The following is a 23,787-nucleotide window of genomic DNA, read 5'->3' on the forward strand; positions in this document are numbered from 1 at the left end:
TTATTTTGTGTGTCCTGGACAGCAAGTGACCGACTGACATCCACTCAACGAATATAGTCTTTTCTTTTCTTTTCTTTTCTTTTCTTTTCTTTTCTTTTCTTTTCTTTTCTTTTCTTTTCTTTTCTTTTCTTTTCTTTTCTTTTCTTTTCTTTTCTTTCTTTCTTTCTTTCTTTCTTTCTTTCTTTCTTTCTTTCTTTCTTTCTTTCTTTCTTTCTTTCTGGAACGCTTCACAAATTTGTGTGTCATCCTTGTGCAGCGGCCATGCTAATCTTCTCTGTATAGTTCCAATTTTAGTATATGTGCTGCCGAAGCAAAGCAGTATAGTGTTTTCTATAGAGCAATAAATTCCATGCTTATGTATCTTTGTGCAGAATGACTACCTCAGCAGGAAAGAAAATAACTCCTTCCCTGGTGGCTCACCACTCAGAGATTTCACAGCAGCCTAGCTTGGCTAATGAGAAAATGTTCCTTGAGGGAACAGTAGGTTTTGTTTGTTTGTTTGTTTGTTTGTTTGTTTTTGCCAACTTCAAAACCTTTTGGTTTTGGAGTTAGGGTATATCTAAATGAGAGGGATACTGTGTTAGCCAATGTGTTTTGCTCTTTCTAACAGAATGTCTGATATGACATCAATAAAAGATACACAGTTGTTTGTATGCAAATATGCACAGAAATGCTTTCTATTGTAAACTATTTTCTATATTCTATTACTTCAATAATTAGGAGTGGATGGTACAGTTTTGTAAAGTCTTTTTAAAGAGTGGATCATGTATTTTGGTTACCCTGAGCTCAAGCAATTCTCTTTCTTCTTGAGCTGCTGGAAACAAGGGTTGTACATGGCTCCGTAGAACCATTTTTATGGGCATGTTGAGTCTTTAGAAATCATCCCAAAGACCAGGTATGGTGGTGTATGCCTTTAATCCCAGCACAAATAAGTGTCTGTGAGTTCAAGGCTGGACTTGTCTACCTAGAAGTTTCAGGCCAGGCTAGTCTACACAGCAAGTTTCAGGCTAGCTAGAGCTCTATAGTAAGCTCTCAATCAACAAAACAAAACTTGAATCTATAGGTATAAAGAAATAATAGGCTGGGCAGTGGTGGCGCACACCAGTAATCCCAGAACTCTGGGAGGCAGAGGCAGGCAGAGTTTTGAGTTCGAGGCCAGTCCGGTCTACAGAATGAGTTCCAGGACAGCCAGGGCTACGCAGAGAAACCTTGTCTCGAAAAAAAAACAAATCCAAAAAACAAAACAAAAACAAAAACAAACAAACAAACAAACAAACAAAAGAAATAATAAAGACCAGGACAGAAATAAATGAAATGTTGACAAAAAGCAGTAAAAATAACGAGTGAAACTAAAGGATGATTGAGATTCATAGTTACTATTGTCAGAGGTACATAGGAAATATGAATGTGTGTGTGCATTCGTGTGTGTGTGTGTGTGTGTGTGTGTGTGTGTGTGTGATAGTGCTTTAAGTACATAGATATTTTTTAAAGAAATGTTTTACTTTAGGTGAGTAGTTTGATATTAAGATGCATTTCTCTCTAGAATGTGCTGTGTGAGTTTGTCCACTTTTGAAGACAAGTACGATATCACTGATTGGAGCTTTAAGCCCTTTAGCATTTAGGATTCTTTCTTTTTTTTTTTTAAAGATTTATTTATATATTTTATATATGTGAGTATACTGTAGCTGTCTTCAGACACACTACATGAGGGTATTGAATCCCATTACGGATGGTTGTGAGCCACCTTATGTTGCTGGGAACTGAACTCAGGACCTCTGGAAGAGCAGCCAGTGCTCTTAACCTCTGAACCATCTCTCCAATCCCGCATTTTGGATTAACCTTACTAAATAAAGTCTGTTTCTAAAGCTAGCTTCCAGTGGGGGTTTTATAAATTCTAATGTGGAATCAATGAGATCGATTTATTCAGATGTTACATTATCCAGTGTTTTTATTTTTTATTTTGCCAGTGAGATGGGAAGGTGCCAGCAGGCAGGAATAAATGGGTACCAGGCAGAGCCTGCAGGATGGGGTAACAGGACATCGCATCTGGAGGGCTTCTCACTGCAGCTGTGTGGGTACCTGCAGTTCTCTGGGTTGCACCTAGACATGCAGTGTCTCCTTTCTCACTGTAGCTATGTGGGTTAAAATTCCAACTATTCGCTTTGAGCATCCTTGCCTGCACTTTTCCTCCTCATTTTAATAGTTACTAGATTAATAGATTTCAATGATCACATAAAGAATTATATTTCATTAGAAATTTTATTAAGGAATTTATTGATTTCCCCCTTCGTCATTATCCATGTTCCCTTGCCTACCCTTCAGTTCCCAGTAGCCTCTTTACATGTTCATGTCTCCTGTGTTCTTTTACCCTACTCAATACCTCAATACCTCTTTTCCCCTCTTGTAGTCCCTGTCTGGTTATGCGACTCCTGGAAACCCTATATATCTAGTTTCCTGCAAATTTCAAATTTTTATTGTTGTGGTATGGCCGAATTTAATTTTATCGTGTACATGTACTTGATTTCATTACCTGGTTAACTCCGTATCCTTGGTCTTATGAAGTGTCTTTTTTTTTTTTTTTTTTTTTTTTTGTGAAAAACATCTACTTAATCTTAATCATCCTATTCTTGTTTTGGAATTACATAGTTTTCCTAAAAATTACAGAACTGACAATTTTTGAGGATATTATCGGGGATAAGCAATGAAGCAAGTACAACTGAGATCAGCAGAGTGCATCTAGGGGTGTCCAGGCCGCGTGCGCTTCTTGTCTCAGGAGAATAGAGGAAGGGCAGTAGTGTGGTGTAAGGATTCTGAGGCCCCCTAGTAGCTGTGGTAACTGTGCGTGTTGGGTATGCAACTTATCTCTTCAGAACTTCACCTGTAAAATAAAGATACAGCATGGTCTACTTCCTATGCTTGCTGGCACGACCCAAGAACCGACATATGTAAATGTCAATTACATTTAGGATACTTAGGACTGTATGTTAACCTACAAGCATCTATGTGTCTTTAAATTTTCACAAATGACAGCCTTATATAAATATGTGCCTATATATGAACTATGACTCTGAATTTAATATATAAAATGTATTTTTCTGTTTAGTGTCTAGAAATTCAACCTTATTTCATTGAACTCAAAATTCAGTTTCCTTCTCAAAGTTGGGTATCATTAATGTTAATCTTTATTTACATCAAAGAAAGTCATCTTTTTATTTCCTCAGTGGAGTCATTATGTTGGTTCTGGAGATGTCTAAGTCCCATAGTAGGGCAAGGGGAGAAATTCTTTTGAAATTTTACTTTAAGTCAACATATGATGCTTCAGTGTACTTATGAGGTAAAGGATTTTTCTTAATCCATATTGTCACAGTTACTTTATTAAATATTTAGGGTCTCTCTAATATCATTTTGTTTATGTAGATAGTCTATTATTTTTTATCATTTGTAAGATTGTTTGAGGTATTAAGATTATCTAATATTATTCTGAAAACATTTTCTTGACCATTATTAACCAAATGACAAATAAAGACCTCACCTTCTTGAAGTGAATTATTCCTGCATCCCTGGAGAAGAAAGATGATCTAAATGCCCATGAGGTTCAAACATCTTCTCTGCTTTCATCCTGGTTTCTCCCGTTTAAACAGCACACATGCACACATGCTCCTCCCCCTTCCCATGCACACCCACTCCAACACATAAGCAGATGCATTGAAATAGCTTCAGTCTGGCTCCAAGCAGCTCTCCTATTAGCCACATGCCAGCATTCCTTTGTCACTGTGTCCATAAATTGATTTTTCAAAACCGACACCCTGAATATCTATGAAATCGCTCAGGAAACATCTCTTGAGTGTTCTGTGTCTGCCAAATCTCGTGCTAACAGGTTTGGTGGGTGTTCTGGTTTTAACCATGTGGGGTGTCCTGTGAAGAAAGGGCAGTAACAGTTAGCCGAGCCCGTTCGCCAGAAAGCCTGTGCTTGATTTACCAGGCTTCACTACAAGTTGATATTTTACTTTTGGAAGTTAGTTAGAAGCATTGCGGGAAAATACTGCCAACATTTTTTCTTGTTCCATCCAAACTTTTTTTTTTTTTATATAACTTGCAGAGGAATCTGAGTGTGTAAAACTTTCCATTATAAGCCACCTGTAAACTTACAACAGTCCAACTGTTTTCTCAGCTGCCTACAGCTCCGTTTCTCAGCTGACTAACACTGACAGATAACGATGACTTTCCCCTGAGGTGGGCTGTTCTGTTCCTGGCTGTTCTGTCACCACCAGGAGGGACAGCTCTCTTGGTCCATGGGGAATGTAGAAAATGCAGTTTACAGATGCAATCACATGCTGACTAGCAACTAAAATAATAATAGTCCAATAATGATTTCATTGTTCCTCCGTGACCATGACGACTGGGAGGTATGCAGTCAGGCTTAGACACTGCCTGGGATTGCTCTTCGCCTCAGATACTACTGTTCTGAGAACATTTACAATTCACTCTGACATCCAGGTAACCCCTGAATGGGGGTCCACCCCTACCACAAAATTTCTAATATCTGGTTTACTATAGTGGTTTTAGATCCTGGAGGAAATTATTTTGTCTCTTATAGCCACAAGTCCTTGTCTTTCTAAAGTTCTACTTCCTGGTTGTTTGTACCTCTTGTGTAGCCAGTGACAATCTCTGCACTAGAACTGGACAGAGTTCTGTGGCTTCTGCCCTATCCAACTAACACAAGTGAAACCTTAGACAAATTTCTGAATTTTTCTACTTTTCATGTCCTTATTTAAAAAAAAAAACAGTGATAATAACAGTGTCTTTCTCCATAGGTTGTTGTAAGTTAAATGAGATAATACACATAAAATACGTCTACTATTTGGCCAAACAGCCACATGAGCAATGAATGCTAATCTGGGCAAGACTCCCAAAGCAGTGTTCTTAGCCTGGACACTGGGGGATTGGTTAGGTGACTTTAAAAGAGATTAATGCCAAGACCACACCCTGGACAAGCTCAATCAGTCTCCAAGGACTGCCTTAAGTACTCACCAGTGTTTAAAATGCTCTGTTTGATCCCAGTGTGTAGCAGAAGTTGAGCAATACTGTGCTCAGAAAAATAATGTGCATGCAAATTTTCTAATAATCAACTAATAATAACTAATATCAACTAATGTTGATATTTTGATAATAAAGTGATAAGATGTAAAAAGATGCAAAAAGTGATGCATATTTGGGGGACTTTTAAGCAATGGACTCTGTTACTAAGCATTCATTGTAGATTTTTTGCTTTCTTCCTCTTTGTCTTGTCAACATGATCTCATTCTGTAGTCCAAGTTGACTTGGCGTATGTAGTCTAGACTGTCTCAAAGTCATGATGACCCTGAGTGTGGAGACCACAGTATGAGCACCATGCCTAGGCACTTTCTGTTCCTTCATTCTATCTTCAAGAGAATGCCATTATATTGCAGTAGATAGATCACGTTGTCTTAGATAGATCTCAGTTGTCGTGTTAGCAACATCAACTTTAAACTTCTGTAAGAGTTTAAAAATAAACATTTACTCTCACACTTCATATTTGCTTCTCTGGAACTGACTATATCACTGGCCATAACACTACAGCTGTTTAGTAGGGATAGCATTATTGTTGTTACTACTCTGCATATGTTCTCATTCAGTTCTGAGCAGTGCTGTGAGGGTGGAGGGAAGAGACAAACCTTGTTTTGAAGATGGGGGAAACTAAAGCAGTATAATAGTAGACAGCTCAGCAGAAGCAGAGTGAAACTCCCGTGTGTTACCCAGAGGCTCCTTTCGTGAAATCAGGAATTTGTGCAAATATGTGTTAAATTAAGTTCTAGTTATGCTTACCCAAGGTAACTCACAGATCTTGCATTTAGGAGCTCTATACATGATGCTCTGAATGCACTAGAAGGCTTCCCGCCCGTATAAACCAAGGCAGAACATGTAATTTGAAATCGTCCTGGCCAAAGCTAGCAACACCACTATATAAGTAGGAGGGGAATGAGATGAGGACATGCTTCAGAAGGTCGTGACTGCACCTTGTGAGGTTATTCATGTGATAGTCCACTACGGGCAAGGCAAATCACAGCATTGACGTCCTTCGCAGCTGTGTTATCTGATGATTTCTACACCATATTTTATTTAGAGACTAAATTTTATTTAGTTTAGCTTTTCAACTTTTCATTTTAATACTTGTAGAGACTATCTTACATTTGATTTCTTTTAAATTAAAAGATATCTAACTATTTTATGTGTATGAGCACACACACACACACACACACACACATGCACATACCAAATTGATACCTGGAGTCTGCAGAAGGCAGGTACCCTTGGAGTGAATTTATTGCTTTACTTGTCTTTTGTAATTAGCTATATTCTTTTCATTTAAAGCATAATTCAAGGGGTCATAAGGCTTCTTCAATTTTTTTTTGAGAATCTACTGTTGCTTAGAAAATTATTAAGTAAAAAGATTCTGTATTTTAAAATTTCCCGTGGATACTTCATGATTGGAAATATATAGTTAAATTAGTCTTTCCTCTGTGAATAAAATTTTATCAGGTACTGTTGAAAATTAAGATGCATTATCAAGCAACAAATCAATGAAATACTTCTTACCTTGTCTGAAACTATTTTAGCTTGATGTCAATAAAGTTTAAATTAGTTCAGACTTTTCCTATTACAATAAATGTTTCCTTTTTTAAATGCATGATAATCATAATCAAGACAAAATTTGTCCTGTTATTTATTTTCAAAATGATTGTACATGTTTAGCAGACTTTTGATTTAAATCCTCAGTGATATATTGAAGACAGATGTTTAGATGACCTCATGTTTAAAGTACTGTTGTATTTGGACACGAGATTCAATTTTCCTTAAAATCTCTTCTTATAAGCTAAACTCTATGGCAGAATACACAAACTAATCAATGATTTTCAGTGGGTTAATGCAATTCCTATATTTTGAATAAAAATTCTATCTTTTATGGAATTCCACATAGTACAAAAGAGTTGATTATGAAACAGCTGTTTACAAATGAAAATATTGTTTTTGGCTGGCCAGCTAAATGGGAAACAGATTTGAAAAGTTCCAAGAATTTGAATGCAAATTTACCATATCATTTATACTGAACCAAAGAACATTGGTAAGATTGCAACATAGTTTATAAAATAATTCAAAGACTGTTTTGTAGTATATAAATATATGAACATGGAAATAGCTTTATAAAATTTTTCAAAACTATTTTTTCTCAGTGTGAAAGTCAGTGTAGGCTAATATACTCCAAAGCTTTTTTTAAGGAGCTGATGAACTGTTTTTTAACATTTCAATGAAGAGAAATTAACAGATGGAGCAATTAGAATATATAGGCAATTGGATGTAACGGAAATGGCTTTTCAAACAGTTAATATATATGAGCAGGTATGCATAAGAAAGAGCTATTTAAGTATTAGCAAACTGTGAATTTTTATCAACAACCAAGACACTGTAGAGTGAAAATGGCATTTATGTGGAAATTTTAATTTTTCAAAAGCGATTTACACTGAAAACCTTCACAATTTCTTTTTGAAATATTGCATTAGTAAATTTTGCTCCTCCACAGTTCTATACATGCACACTGTGTATTTTGCTCCCTCTTTCCCAGATCGTCTATTTTCCTCTCTCCCTACTAGACACCCTCTCTGTAATATCTTCCCCTCTCCGATGGCTCTTCACAGCTTTGTCGTTTTATAATTGTGTAAGGTAGTGTCTGTGTAAGGGTGCAGGGTTTCCATTAGGCATGCATTTAAGGTCTTGCTGCAGCTCATTTCCTCTTGTCTCCAGACCATATTGTGTTGTGCAGGGTGTACAGCAGGCGGATCACTCACTCACCTGCAGAAGGACACCTGCGTGCTTCTAAGTTTTGGCAGTGATGCAAAGCTGCTGTGGCCATTCGTGTGCATGTTCTTGTGTGAATATGTTGTCAGCTCACTTGGGTAAATGCCTAACGCAGGTGTGGTTGCTGGGTTGTAGAAATCTTGTTAAAGAAACTTAACTCTGGTATTGAAATATGAAAATCGCTGGGCTGTGGTGGTCCACGCCTGTAATCCCAGCATTCTGGGAGGCAGAGGCAGGAGGATTTCTGAGTTTGAGGCCAGCCTGGTTTACAGATTGAGTTCCAGGACAGCCAGGGCTATACAGAGAAACCCTGTCTCGAAAAAATCAAATCCAAAAAACGAAAAAAAAAAAAAAAAAAAGAAAAAAGAAAAAAGAAAAAAAAAGAAAATCCTTGTTTAATGTCAAAAGGATAATAGTTTCCTGTAGCCACAAAGCTCAATTCTGGATAAATAACAATCGTATTTTTTTCCTCAGTTCATAATCATGCATAGGTCTAAAAGGCTATTCAGATTCATATCTTTTACTTATTTTATTTTGGTGAATTCTAAAGTGAGATAAAATCATACCTTAGTGAAATCATTATAATCAATGTCTGAATATATATTTAAATAGCAGACATGGTATACAATAAAGTGACTGCTGAGGTGTGCTCAGGAGATTGGGGTGTTTCTATTGTTTTCAAGGTTTGTTTCTAAGTTACTTGTAGTAAGATAGAATCCTATGTTAGACATGATTTAAATCCCTCAATTAATCTGAGTGTTGGTGTTGGACATCTATAATCCTAGTATTTTTAAAGCCAAGACTACAGGATTGGGAGTAGGTAATTGTCTGGTTTACCTAAGCCCCCTTGGGATACCCGTATAGTGAAGTGGTCTCAAAACCAAACTAGAATGAAAACTTTTGTTGAGAGGTATATACTGTGATTCCCACAGACAACTACTGAACAGATGTATTAAGACAGATAACATCACTGCACAAATTCATGATCAATCAGCCACTTTACTATCACTTGAATAGTAACAAGTTATTTGCATTACTGTATTATCATAGCAGTTAACATTTATTCAGATGTCATTGTAAGATTAGAGCAGAAACAGATTTTGAGGGACTTGTTAATATTTAATTAATGATAATTAAATTTTACAAATACAGAAAATGAGTGACTATTGCACACACAGTCAGTGATTGCGCTCAAGCATCAGTATGGATTCTGAAACATAAAAAGTTGTAAGAATATTCCATCTTCTTTCTTCAACAAATTGTTAAATTATTTGCCGAAAGGTCTAAGTATTTATACAAATGTTTCGTCAGCACATTTGCTTTATAATCACAGCCCTGCATTAAAGACTCTAGGATCATTATTTTATCCAAGGCTGCTCAAAATTCTGTGATTACTTGAAATTTTGTTCACATGTTTTTCCATATAAATTGAAGTTTGGCATGATGATTATAGAGACTCATTTTATTGATTTCTGTTATTATTTATTAAGCATCACCTTTTAAGTCTCGTGAGTATAAAATTTAGGTCACTGCTACCTTGTTCTATTGTGTGTGTCTCTCACTGAAACTATCCCTAACCTCTAGGGCTGTCCTTTTTCTTTCATCATGGTTTTGGTTTTATATAGTTTCTTGACAGGATGACAACAATGGCCGTTGAACCTCCTAAGTCAACTGTCATTTAACAAACAATTCGCACATGCGCAGTATCCCCTGAGCATGGCACAAGAAGACAGTATGAAATATGGATGGTTTGGGGCTAGATAATACCACCAGTAACTTGAGGTCCAAATGGAATGGACAGGATGTTTTTCTCAGGAAGTAAAGGGGTATCAGTTACTTAAAGCTTCTCTACTTTAAATTTGTAATTATCTATCCATTTGTCCTCTCCCAAGTTCTCAGTTGAAGTTAAGGTGTTGTTAAGTTGTTACGAACCAGGCTGCCCAGCTTCAAATCCCAGTGCCTCCATTTAATATAATGACATTTTAAAGAATTACAAAATTGTGCTAAAAACCAGAAGTATTGTAAGGATGTGCTTTTGTCTTAATCCCAAGTGTAGGGATGTGGTACTCTTCCATACTCACCATGAACAGCTGACTATGATTTGCCTTGTGCTCTTGCAAATGCATGATTTTACCAGCTGCAGATAATTTCTGCAATTGTGTGATGTTTGGAATTCTGGGAACTTTTCAGAGGGTACATAAACTTGAGGATCCCGAGAGATGGGGTTAGTGGTTGTTGGTCTATTAGGGAGGTTAGTTGCAGTGTGTTGGTGACCATGGTCAAAGAAGAAACAAAAAGTAAAGAAATTAGATTCAGGGATTTCCCTAATTTGTCTGCCCTCCCTATCCCTGTTTCTCTAATAAAGGGCAGGAAAAAGAACCCGCAGAGCAGTAAAGACCAGCTTCAAGATAACATCAAGATCTATTGACCATGGGACATTCACGTTCCTGCATTTTTTGGATTAATGAAAATAGAAGTTTCATTGTCTTGCTTTAAAGGTTACAATGAGTCAGTGCAAAACGTTTGTTTTCTGCCTAGCACTCAATTATTTTTGTGTGTTGAAATAAAAAAGCTATTTTCCTAACTACCTTATTATCATTTTTCAAAGTGATTTACTAGCAAGACAATATCCTTAATGTCTCCATCACTTAGGATTGAAGAGAATAAAAGGCAATTATGGAAATAGTTATGACTCTTCTACCTTTGAATCATTGTAGAAGCGAGTCAATCATAGGAATAGCTAGCTACTCTTAGGATAAATGGCGCTGACATTCCTAAGCCTAAGAAGAGGGCCCCAAACAAAGTTAAGTTTGTGGAAACTTCCTGAGAGTTTGAAAACCACAGATCTAATCTGATCTTTCAATATGACCTTAAATCTGTAATCTAGCATGTTGATTCTAAGTATCAGACCTTTTTTCTCATTTTCATATTTATCTTCTTTACTTTCTCCCCATCTGAAATAGCTTTGTGACAGACTGTCATCCTAAATTTTAATCTGAGCAGTGCTTTTTTTTTTTTTATCTTTGGCTGTTCATTAGAATCATCTGGAGAGTTAGGAGAGACATCTCAAGTACCAGGTCATGTCTGACATTAATTAAATCTGAATCTCAAGTGTCAGTGCTTTCAAACCTCTGCAGGTAATTCCGCTGATCAGGGAAGTGGACCACCAGCTTAAACTAGCTACCTATTCCCTGTGATTAATTTAGCCCTTTAGAAGTTACAGTAGTATGAATGCACTGGAAAAGGGCTGTGGGTCACTTTTCCCTCACTGCAGACAGAATACTGTTGATGCAGACAGTGTGCCACATCTCTGATGACTCTACATAGAGCTGCTGGTAGTTTTAGATAACCAAACACAAAGCATCTTGCTTGGGGTGTAGCAGTGATCTTGGGTTAATGCAATAGCAGAATGTTTACAAAAGAGCTCCATTTAAAAAAAAAAAAAAGCCAACACAACAGCCTGTGTCTGACCCAATGACACACTCTAGCGTTTCACTACACAGATTCCTGTCTTGTTGCTTTTTCTATAAAAATCTGAAGTTATTCTCTATTATCTTTTGTTGAAGGACAGGGACATTTAAGTACTTATATTAAAAAATAAGTTTAACATATATATATCAATCTACACGAATTATGAATGAAGGGAATGTTAAATTTTTCAGTGTAGTAACTTGTGTAGCTACAGTTCTAAGAAACAGTAGCATAAGTAGCCTAGACACCCCTGTCCCCCACTGTGTCCCTTCCTCCTCTCATGGCCTTCCCCTTTCTCCACAGCAGTAGGGAACCTAGCCATGCCCTGTTGGATTTTGTGGTGCATCCCTTTAACTTTTTTTCATTGAAGTGTATTTTGCTTGCCCATTAGAAGAAGCCTTTTACGATGTGGCCAAAGTCATCATCTCTTTCTCTATGGTTATTTTCACCATCTGTTTAGAATTCACATCCACATTGCATTGTTGCCTCATCTAATCAGGCAGGAGAATGTCTCTAGATTGTGTGTGCCATAAACTACTTAATTTTGAACTGCAACTGCCAGGGACCTAATGAGAAACCACCAAAGCTTCGTTGGCTGTAAGTCCTTTTCAAAGCCTTGCTTTGTGAGAACCAAGTAGTACATGTAAGCTGCTATACATTATCAAAGATAATTGTCCTTTTAATTTTTGTTTATATAAGAGTTTTTGTCATGTTTGTATCCATGTAATATATTTTATTGTTTACATTCATGTTTTTGCTTTAAACAGCAACATGTTGCTTATGCTTATTATAATTCGAAAAGTGAAAAACTGTCAAGACAGAATCCGAATGTTAACACAGGGCATGCAATATTATCAGTCACCAAAGAAGTATGTTATGATATCGCTTGTCCATCTTTCTCAGTCTGACACACAATTAATCTAGACTGCTTTAAGTTTTGTTTTCATTCTTAGCAATTTTTATAGAATTATGACTGATACTGAGTTCTTACTTTATCGTTAAAGTCTTTTAGCAATGCAAAAGACATTGGCGTTAAGAAAATTATTAAAATAAATCTTAAACAGATTTGGTAATTTTATTTCTGGGAAGAAACTGGTAACATAATTGTTACACAATAAGATAACACAAGAATATACTAAATAAGCAGGGCAGTGGCTTTAATCCCAGCACTTGGGAGGCAGAGGCAGGCGGATTCCTTGAGTTCAAGGCCAGCCTGGTCTACAGAGTGAGTTCCAGAACAGCCGGGGCTACACAGAGAAACTCAGTCTTGAAAAACAAACAAACAAACAAAAAACCCCAACAACAACAAAAGAATATAATAGAAAAATTTTAATTGAGGATCAAATTTTAAGATATTTGAAACTCTGTGATAAAAACAAGATTTTATTACATAACCCCAGCTAACTTGAAAATTGCTATGTAGATCAAGTGGCCTTGAACTTATGGAGACTCACCTGCCTCTGGCCCCTGGCCCCTGCCCCCTGCCCAAAGGTGTGCATCATCCTGCCAGACCCTATACTATAAATTTCAAAGATGCTAAATGTATTTTGAGGACTATCTGCCTTCTAAATGGACTATTTTCACTTAATTTGCTATGTGAAAATTGTTGAATACAATGTTTTATGTATCAATGAATGAATATGGGATCTGGAGAAATTCACAGCTTTCCTCTCTTCTGCATTTTTACTATCTTTTACTATCTTCCTATGGTTGTCTCCCATGCACAGATAGCTGCTGGTGAGAAATGTGCTTCCTAGTCACGGATGGACAATCTGAGAAGGAGCAGTGCTTAGTTAGTTGACATCATTGTTGGAAGGGAGTAATATGTTTTTCCATTTTTCTGATCCAGAGAAAGAAATGATTAATTAAAACTTTCTCTACACAGTACACAATGGAGTACTATTCAGCCATTAGAAACAATGAATTCATGAAATTCTTAGGCAAATGGATGGAGCTAGAGAATATCATACTAAGTGAGGTAACCCAGACTCAAAAGGTGAATCATGGTATGCACTCACTCATAAGTGGATATTAACCTAGAAAACTGGAATACCCAAAACATAATCCACACATCAAATGAGGTACAAGAAGAAAGGAGGAGTGGCCCCTGGTTCTGGAAAGACTCAGTGAAACAGCAAAACCAGAACGGGGAAGTGGGAAGGGGTGGGTGGGAGGACAGGGGAAGAGAAGGGGGCTTACGGGACTTTCGGGGAGTGGGGGGGCTAGAAAAGGGAAATCATTTGAAATGTAAATAAATTATATCGAATAAAAAAAAAAGAAAAAAAACTTTCTCTAACAGAGAGGTCAGGATAATAGTCAGCTCAGACTAGGTGCTGACCACCCACTCTGCATAGGATTGGTATACCGTGACGAAGCACCTGTTCAGTCTTTGTAGTTGTGAATCCAAGACAATGGTGTTTATGAGAATGTGGGGTGTAGCTGTCATTTGTCAGTGTTTTGAAGTTAGCTGGATAAGGATTTGGGAGTTTCTATAATAAAAACAATGATTTTCTGCATTTTTTCTTCCTTCCTTCCTTCCTTCCTTCCTTCCTTTCTTTCTTTCTTTCTTTCTTTCTTTGTTGTTGTTTTTTGCTTTGGTTTTTTGGTTGTTTTTATTTTTTGAAACAGGGTTTCTCTGTGTAGCCCTGACTGTCCTGGAACTCACTCTGTAGACCAGGCTGGCCTCGAACTCAGAAAACCGCCTGCCTCTGTCTCCCAAGTGCTGGGATTAAAGGCGTGTGCCACCACCGTCTGGCTTTTTTGATTTTTCGAGATAGGGTTTCTCTGTGTAGCCCTGGCTACTCTGCATTTTATTATTTTAGACTGGCACCTTCTAGTAGGTCATTCTACATTCATAGAAATACTGTATCTTCATGGAAATAGAATTCAATACACAAGCCACATGTCACTGTTGAGTACTTGAAATGTGGCCAGAGGAATTCAAAAAATAAAGCTGTAGTTTTATCTTATCTTAATTAAGTCATCCATATGTGGCAAGTAGTCATTGTATTGGATAGTACCAATTAGATCATGCCTTTGTGCTTAAAATAAAGAATGATAGACCATATATTGACTAGAATATTTACATTAGTTAGGGCTGGGAGATCCTTTTGTAGTAACACCTCAAAATGATATTATCTAAAGGAATTCATGATTCACTTCCACAGATAAAGTTCTTCCTGAGGAGCGGTTTTTATTTAAAACAAAAGACATTAATTTCTTCACAGTTCTTAGGCTGAAAGTTCAAGTTTACCATGTTGGCAAAGCTGGTCCTGGAGTCTCCCAGGAAGCCTCTTGTGCTCACTCAAATCTTAGATTTAAACCATTACAATGGAGACATATCCTAAAAATTAGCATCATATATACTGCATAAATACAATACATATGCATATGTATGTATATATGTATGTATGTATGTATGTATGTATATGTATGTATGTATGTATGTATGTATGTATGTATGTATGTATTCGGTTTTAAAGACTGTATATAGCCCTGTCTGCCTTGGAATTCACTTTGTTGATCAGGCTGGCCTTTAATTCAGAGATTCCCCTGCTTCTGCCTCCTGAGTGCTGGGATTAAAGGTGTACACTACCACTGCCTGAGTAACATTAATTAATTTTATGTCTTGTATGTTAGTGGAAAATTCTCATTGCTTAATCCCCATAGTTTCAATTGTCTCCTTTCCTTTATTATTATTATTATTATTATTATTATGGTTTAGAAATCCGCCTGCCTCTGCCTCCCAGAGTGCTGGGATTACAGGCGTGTGCCACCCCCCCCCCCCCAGCAATTGTCTCTTTTCCTGACAGCAGGAAATGGCTTCCCTTACTGTCAATGTATCTCTTTACAGAACAAGTTCTATCATCATCCAAAACTCAGCACTGAATAACTAGTTGAAGTCCAATTCTAGTTTCCTGTCCAGGATTTTAATCTTTGATCTTTCTACAAATCATTTCATATTTTTGAGGTTAGGAGGTTGACAGCAAGCCAGAGAACTTGTAGAGGAATTTTAATTCAGCATGGCTGCTTTGGCAAGAGCTCACATCTAAAGACCTAGGTGTGTGTGATCTGGCCAGAATGCAGACATTCCCTGGACTACAGTATGACCTTGTTGGAATATAGACATACCCCTACTACACACCTTTAATTCCTAACAATGAAGGTAAGGCTAGTTTGTATAAGAAAGGAACCATGTTTGAAAGTGACATTTAATTGAGGGGCACACAACGATGAATCAGAGAAAGATTTGACAGAATGAGTCAGAGATAGGATCAACTCACATGAGAATAGCACAGGAAAAAGAGGTTACCTAAGATCAAAGAGAGAAGGTGGGGGGCTTTGTATGGATGTTTGGTCAGGACAGTTCTCAGAGACCGGTTGCAGAGAGACCTAGCTAGACAGGTAAAGAAAGAACAAGCCAGAAAACGAAAAGGAGCCAGATGATTAGAACATATCCCCAACATCAGTATGAAGCCAAGCAGAACAATTCAGTCAGAAGTCAAGAGAAGCTGAATTGAATTAGTCAGCTTGGAATATTAGATTGTATGAAGGCTAGAAGCTTCTAGGCCTAGAGATCCTTAGTACAGAAAAGAAATGTTTTGCTCTCAGCCCAAGGCAAGTATTCACACAGGTTGGGTAAGGCTCTCATCTCTTTCCTTCATCTGAGGAAATAAAAGAGACATTTACATTTGCAGACCTGATTTTAGTGCTCTTATATTTTATGTTGAACTTGACAGAGAGTATAAGATTTTAGATCTATATAAAAATAGCAGCTTCAGACTTATCCTGTGTGTCTGTCTACTATTGGTAATTGTCCCTCTTTCAGCTTTTCTTTTTATTTATTTTATTTCATTTTATTTATTTATTTATTTATTTATTTTTGAGACAGGGTTTTTCTGTGTAGCCCTGGCTGTCCTGGAACTCACTCTGTAAACCAGGCTGGCCTCAAACTCAGAAATCCGCCTGCCTCTGCCTCCCAAGTGCTGGGATTACAGGCGTGCACCACCACCGCCCGGCTCCTTCAACTTTTCATCATTGGGTATGAAGCATTCATTACACATCAAAGACTGCATATAATGGTAATAAAATCTGAGGTTATTTGTAAATGCATTGTGTCCATAGGTTAAAGTTAAAATCAAATAAAGCTGATTTCAGTCAGATGATAGCTACCCCTATAAAGCACACACGTCTATCTAGTCTTTGTAAGACCAGCTAGTGAACTGAAGGCTTGCAATGTTTGGAGTCAGACATTCTTTTATCATGATCCTGATTATGTCATGACATGGTTGTATATGCTCAGGTTCATTTTTCAAGTGCTTTGTGACAAAACAACAATAACAACAAAACCCAAAAACCAAACCAAAACCAAAAACCCAAAACCCACCAAGGATAAAATACATTGTGGACAGGATGATGATTGTGAGATGCTTGTGGAAAACTTCTCAATCAATAAACAGTGGTTATGTTATAGCCTGATTCTGTGTTAGCATAAAATCCTCTCACTTTCCTTTCCCTCACTGTTCTTTTCTCATAGGGGATACGTATTCTCAGAATCACTGCAGGGTTGGGCAAGCATATTTCCATATTATTGTTGTGGAAAAACATGATTTTGTTTCCCATAGACACTAACCATCTTTATTTCAGGTACAATTAAGTCTCAAAGGCCACTTTTTAAAGCATTTGATTACTGTAAAAATAGAGTCGATTAACTCCCAGCAAAAGCATTTAGAGAACTCTGAGAACTGAACTATTGACAGTCCTGGGTTTTATATGCAAGGGAGGCTAATGCCCTTGGAAGCTCCATGAGGACAGGGAGATGATTAATGTGTTGAATGCTGGCCTGGGGCCTGTTTCCAGCAGTCACTTTGTAGATAATATTAAATTGAATCATCATTGAATCATGCTCACATAAACTTTTACTGGAATTGAACATAGTAACTATGTAGAAATCAACGTGACATAGCCTTGTATAAGTTGTACTTGTATAAATTTTACAAAAACATAAAATATATATTTGCACAGTCTTCCTTCTTATAAATTCATTACATTTTTCTTTTTTAAAGATTTATTTTTATGAGTACACTGTAGCTGTCTACAGACACAACAGAATGCATCTTATCCCATTACAGATGGTTGTAAGCCATCATGTGGTTGCTGGGAATTGAACTCAGTACCTTGGGAAGAGCAGTCAGTGCTCTTAATGGCTGAGTGATAACTCCAGTCCTTTAATTTTTTTTCAGTCTCCTAATAATTATAGTGTGAAATGGACAGTAGCAACTGTAATCTGGTATCACAAACATAAATTAAGGATAAATGGTTTATGAATAATTGAATAAGTTGTACAAAAGAATTTCTTTCCTTAGCATTGAAAATGATCAACTTCTATGTCAGTGTCTCTGGTAAAGTCACAGTATTTCCAGACTTGTGGTTTTATAATGGTGCTTTGTTAACTTATTGTTAGTGAGTTGCCAGTGTGGAACAACACACCTAATGTTCATCTAGTCCTTGTTAATCCCTGATCATGGTGTACATACAGCACATGTGCAGAGAGAACATACAGCACATGTGCAGAGAGAACATACAGCACATGTGCAGAGAGAACATACAGCACATGTGCAGAGAGAACATACAGCACATGTGCAGAGAGAACATACAGCACATGTGCAGAGAGAACATACAGCACATGTGCAGAGAGAACAGCTACTGACAGTGGAGCAGCACCCTGACTTATGAATCCAAGAAACGATCACACAGGCAATATTCTAATCACTGCCTAGCCCACTTTGCAGTACATCCAAAACTTCTGTTTTCTTCCCCAAATGAAGAAAAGAGTAAGTAAAGTTGTCTACTTAGAAGTCATTTGTGTGTGTGTGTGTATGTGTGTGTGTGTCTATGCGTGCCACAACCTGCATGTGGAGGTCAGAGCATAGTTTGTGAGACTTACTCTCTCCAGCTTACATTCTCCAGCTTCAACTACAGCTCTTTAACTCATCTTGTGTTTATGTAAGACAAAAAGATATGATGTAAAATTTTGAGACCATATATGAGCATATTTTTGAAAACGATTATGTCATTAAGTGGTCCAACCATAATTGGAAAATACTACCACTCCTAATTTGTGTGAGAAATAGAATGCTTCTTTTGAATTGTTATGTTTTTGGAGTTTCTTTTTGATACGTACTCAATACAATGAAATCTGGGCATGGTATTTGGATAGCCTTTAATTAACTTAATTACTGTATATTCCAGTTGATTCTTCTGAACAGTACTAGATTATAAACTTATAAATGTATTTAATTGGTACACAGACTTGGAGTCATATGAAACAGAAAAAAGGGTTTTCTACCCATTGTAAGCATCCACAGGAGACTGCTGATCCTAGCCCACTTTAGTGGTTTGAATCTGGAATGTACCTCACAGTCATATGCTTTGAACACTGGGTTCCTAGCCTGCTATGCTATTTTAAATGTTGTGCCTGGGAGAAATAGGCCACTAGGGACTGACCATTGAAGATTATGACTGCCCCTGACAATGGTCTCTGCTTCCTTGCTGGTGCCAGTATAAAGTGCCCCTCCTCTTGCTCCTGCTGACAGAGGAGATTCCATTGCCTGGAATTGTGCTGAAACTGTAACCCAGGCAGATCTTAACCCCTTATGTAGTTTGTGGCAGGTATTTTTGTCACAGCAGTGCATCCCTACCCAAAAGAACAGTACTAATCACAACTCATAAAGTAACATTTTAGCATGTTCTAGTTGCCAGAAAATACTAATAGGTCTTTGAGTTAACTATTATGTTAAAGTTATAGTTAAACTTGAGTAACTGATTTTCTGTTTCTTAACCTAAATATAATTACTTTTTCTTAAAAAAAAAATCACCAGCAATCCTGCCATTAATTGGAATTTACTATCAGTGATTTGCCTACCAAATAACACAACTGAATAAAATCTAACCAGCTTTAAAACATTGAAGAAGTCACATTTGTTTTAAGCCATTTTATGCTGCTTCTCTTTGTTTCCCTTAAACCCATATTTGAATCCACCACGGCAGGACCTAGAAATCACACCTTTCTGCTTTGATTTACAGTGGCCAAAGAAGGTGGTAAAAAGGTTTTCAGTAAACACACTCTTAGCTAGCAGCACACTAGAGGCTTATAGACTGTGGGTTTTTGGACCATTGAAGAATACTTTCATAGAGAAGGGCAGAGGAAGAACAGACAGCACATGAAGCTGTGTGAGTAGGGAGCTGGAGAGTTGGGGGGGTAGGCGGGAAGACATGATCAAAATATATTGTATGAAAACATTTAATTAACACTAAACCCAAATAGGATTTTGACTTTCTTTCTTTTTTTTCTTTCTTTCTTTCTAAGAATATTTTATTTATTGTATAATGTAGTTATCTTCAGACACACCAGAAGAGGTGATCAGATCTTGTTACAGATGGTTGTGAGCCACCATGTGGTTGCTGGGATTTGAAGTCAGGACCTTCAGAAGAACAGTCAGTGCTCTTAACTGCCTGAGCCACCTCTCCAGTCCTGATATGTGACTTTCTAATTTGATGCATTCAAGGATGTTGTTAGCTGTGTTCTTGTCAGATCAGTCTTTCAACAAGTAAATCATTTTATTCCCCAATTTTACACACATGGAAACTGATGCCCTGAGTTGTACCTGGCACATGGCTGTTGGAGGAGAATAACCAGGACCAGAGATTTGGTAGCCTGGCTTCTACCTATTCCCAGATTCTTTCAGAGCAATGACAACTGTGTAGATCCCAGGCACTGTTTCCCCTAGCCTTGTACATTGGTGATACTTCCAATGACAGATGGTCTTCCTAATATTTTCAACTTAGAAATCAAATTCTCAAGCTCAAGAAAGAAAGCATTATATCATAGCCACATCAGGATTAAATTTTGGTTCTGCTCCAGCTAACTATAGTTCATAGGGAAAATCTAGCTAATGGTGAATGTAACGAGGTGACAGTCACAGGCCTGCCGTAACGGGCTCTGGACAGCAAGAAGACATGAAGTAGAGCATTGATTAACCATTCTAGGTTCTAGATTTTTGTTATCTGTAGGAAAAACAAAAGGGAAATATTTTAAAGAGAAAATTATTTTTAACTTACTAATTTTACTTATTTTGAGTAACAATGTAACAATGTAACTTAATTTGAGAACTATAAAAAACCATCATGAAGAAAGAATTGGTTATTATCCTACCACCCAGTGATAATCATGATCATTTTAATATATTTCTTAGAGCTTTTAGATTATAAGTTTATGAATATGTTTATAGTATTATCAAATATATTTTATATAGCCTCATATATTATTATACTTGTCATTTTACATTATGTGTATAAATTAATTTTTAAATTAATTTTTAGAATTTATTTTAGAATTTTATGAGTACTGTGTTTACATTATTTTTCCTGTTCCCCTTTCTCCCTCCAAGTCTTACAATGTTGCTTTCTTCTCAAATTCATAACCTTCTTCATGATTATTGTCATGATTATTGTATGCACAGATACATAAACACATTATATATACACATACACACACACACACACACACACATATATATATATATATATATATATATGCATATATATAAAATGTACACAGCCTGCTAAATCCATGTTATTCATATGTATATGTTTAGGGCTGGCCACTTGCTGTTGGATAACCAGTTAGGGAGTACATCCCTGGAAAAGACTGATTGGCCCCTTCTCAGCAGTCATTAATTGCTTTTAATTTTCATTTAAAGGTGGAGCATCCTGCGATTGTTCCACTCTACAGTGACATATCAACTATTATGTCATTGTCCAGGTCTTACTTAGACATCTATCTTAGTGAGATTTTTATTGAGTGCTGCATCCCTGTTGTGTATAGAAGACATTATCTCAAAGCAGGCTTCTCGGTTCTTTGGCTCTTACATTCTTTCCACCTCTTTAACAGTCTTCCCTAGAATGACAGGATTTCACTGTGTAGACTTGGCTGGCCTAGAGCTCATTATGTAGACCAGGCTGGGTTTGAGACCCACCTTATATTAAAGGACATTAAAAGGTGTGTACTACTATGCCTGTCTTAAAGTGAAACTTAGGAGCAATATTTATTTAGTCAACCCCCTGTATAACTATATTATATTGTTTTTTCAAATGTATTTATTTATTTATTTTACTGTTAAATAGTAGAACCGGGGAGTTGGGGTAGAAGGAGTCTCTCTCGTCAGACAATAACATAGGTGACATAGTTTGCAATGCTTTTTTCTTGTTTTAAGGCACAGGAAGTCACATTCTTTGCTGGAACATTTCTTTCTTATCAGTTATAGGTTTTTGTTTTCATTTAGTTGTTGATGAGTGAACCTGAGGAGCTAGACAGACAATCAGTCCCAAGCAGACTCACCAGGCTTGGCTCCCTTCAGTATCTCTACTCTCTATTTCCTGATCTTGGGGATTAAGTTACCCCAAGAAATAACTTGGACCATTTTGCAATAATCTTTATATTTTCTTTTCCTAAATGCTGAAGTCTTCAGTTACCAAAATGCTTTAGAAAACAACCAACTAACATTTTTAGCATTCTTTTCACTAATAATAATAATGTAAGAATAATTTACTGGTATCCATGAATATAAGACCTAAAGATTAACAGCACATACTTTATCCTAGAATTATTCTCCAGAGAAGTATGTGTCTATTCAATCCTAGATTCTAAAAGAGGCATAGTAACATTGTTACCAAGTATGTATAGACCTATATCCATAAGCATAAAAATTAATTTTCAAAGGAGAAATTTGAGGCCATTTTGATGTTATGATAGCTGACATTTGGGGAAATGCCTTCTGAATTATTAGGTCAAGAAAGCTGGTAAAACATGTAGGCTATTCCTTGTGTTGGGCAAAAGGGAGAAGAAATGCAGATCTTCTGCTGAAGTGTCCCTGATATATAAAAACAGAGTTCCTTTGTTCTATCTAAAGGACGTAGAATTCAGATACTGTAGCCATCACACTGTAATATGGCTCCACTCACAGCTTCCACATGGAGATGTTCTGACTCTCTCCCGGATGACTAGTGTTCACGACTCTGTTCACTTTCCTCACAAAATAAGCAGCACCTTGCCAGAAAGGGGTTAATTGTATGATGCTCATTTGTCTGCTGAGCACTAAGCAAATGCCTGCCTCATTCTAACTGCCCTTATTTCCTTTGGCACTGAAAGGAAGGAATACACTACAGCAAGCCTGATAAAGCAAGGTACCGTTGTAGTTCTGAAGATAAACAAAGCAATTCTGTTTTCTAGAAATGAAAGCATATGGGTGTGATAAGAAAGAGAAGGTATGAAAGAGAAGGGCTAGTCTTACTAGGGCTCACAAGGTTCTTCCTGTCTCTGAGCTTTGAGAGACTTGGTGATGGGTGTAGTTTTGTGACTTCTTGAAAGTAGGAGGCATTAGCGCATGAGCTTAGGTGGCTGAGAAGGGAAGGGGCCATCTCTGTCATCCTGAATTTTCCTCACCATTTGATGAATCAGTACTGTCTGCTGAAGGCAAATTGCACATGTTTACACACATAGTGTTGACTCTCTGCGTCTCTCTCACCTTATATGTCCTCTTCGTCTCCTTTGCCTTGACATGCTCTTAGATTCCCATTCAATGATCAATGAGATTATGAATATTAAATTAATTGAGCTATGCTCCAACAATGTATACCAGTTCAAAGGAAAATCCACTATACATCATGTAGTGACCAAAAAAGAATGAATATCATAGAGGAGGGCTTCATTTTTCAGTGTTTTCATGAGCTGTATGTAGGATGAAGTGGGGTTTTTATGCTTTTTGACCAGCACAACTACTGTGGAATTTTTAAGAAGGTTGAAAATCACATTTAAAGGGGGCATGATCACTACCGGTGTACCCTTTGGGCATTTCCTTGGGTCACTTAAGATTAATAGGCCTTGCCCATAAAATGTTCTGCAAAATAAATATTTGGCCCATTTATGAGCTTCAGACTGTCCTCATTTAAGGGAGGGATCTTCACAGCACTCTCAGAACTCTTTTCAGCTTTTATTATTAAAAGAAACGGCAGAGGGGTGGGTATACATGCTTATGCTTATACGAGTTAGAACATTTTTGTTCTTCAAGTTTCAGAATACATATTCTTTTATCTTTTAATGTGATGACACTTCTGTGTAATGCTCTGCCATTTTTGGACCTTTTACTGAGAATTCTTCTAATTTGCAAATGTCAAGGAGAGGGAGCAAGGGAATGTGCCTCTTAACAGTGCTTTATAGACAGCAGATAAACTGTGATGTGGGGTGTCTTCTTTTCATAATAATATTGATTATTTGGGAATTTCTTTTTTCTGGCACTGTACTAGTGCCTTTTTTTAAAATTTTATTCGATATATTTTTTATTTACATTTCAAATGATTTCCCCTTTTCTGGTTCCCCACTCC

General features: G+C 37.0%; 1 protein-coding gene and 1 non-coding gene across 2 annotated transcripts in view; one reads left to right on the top strand and one right to left on the bottom strand.

Annotated features, from left to right (window-relative positions):
- Slc25a21 (solute carrier family 25 member 21) overlaps positions 1–23,787 on the top strand; it is a 462,526-nt gene that overhangs the window by 12,593 nt on the left and 426,146 nt on the right. The window lies entirely within an intron of this gene.
- On the bottom strand, positions 212–314 carry LOC127688077 (U6 spliceosomal RNA). The gene has a single exon (XR_007978541.1). It is a non-coding gene; the product is annotated as a U6 spliceosomal RNA (small nuclear RNA).

The sequence above is a fragment of the Apodemus sylvaticus genome, chromosome 6 (genome assembly GCF_947179515.1).
Source record: "Apodemus sylvaticus chromosome 6, mApoSyl1.1, whole genome shotgun sequence".
NCBI lineage: Eukaryota > Metazoa > Chordata > Mammalia > Rodentia > Muridae > Apodemus > Apodemus sylvaticus.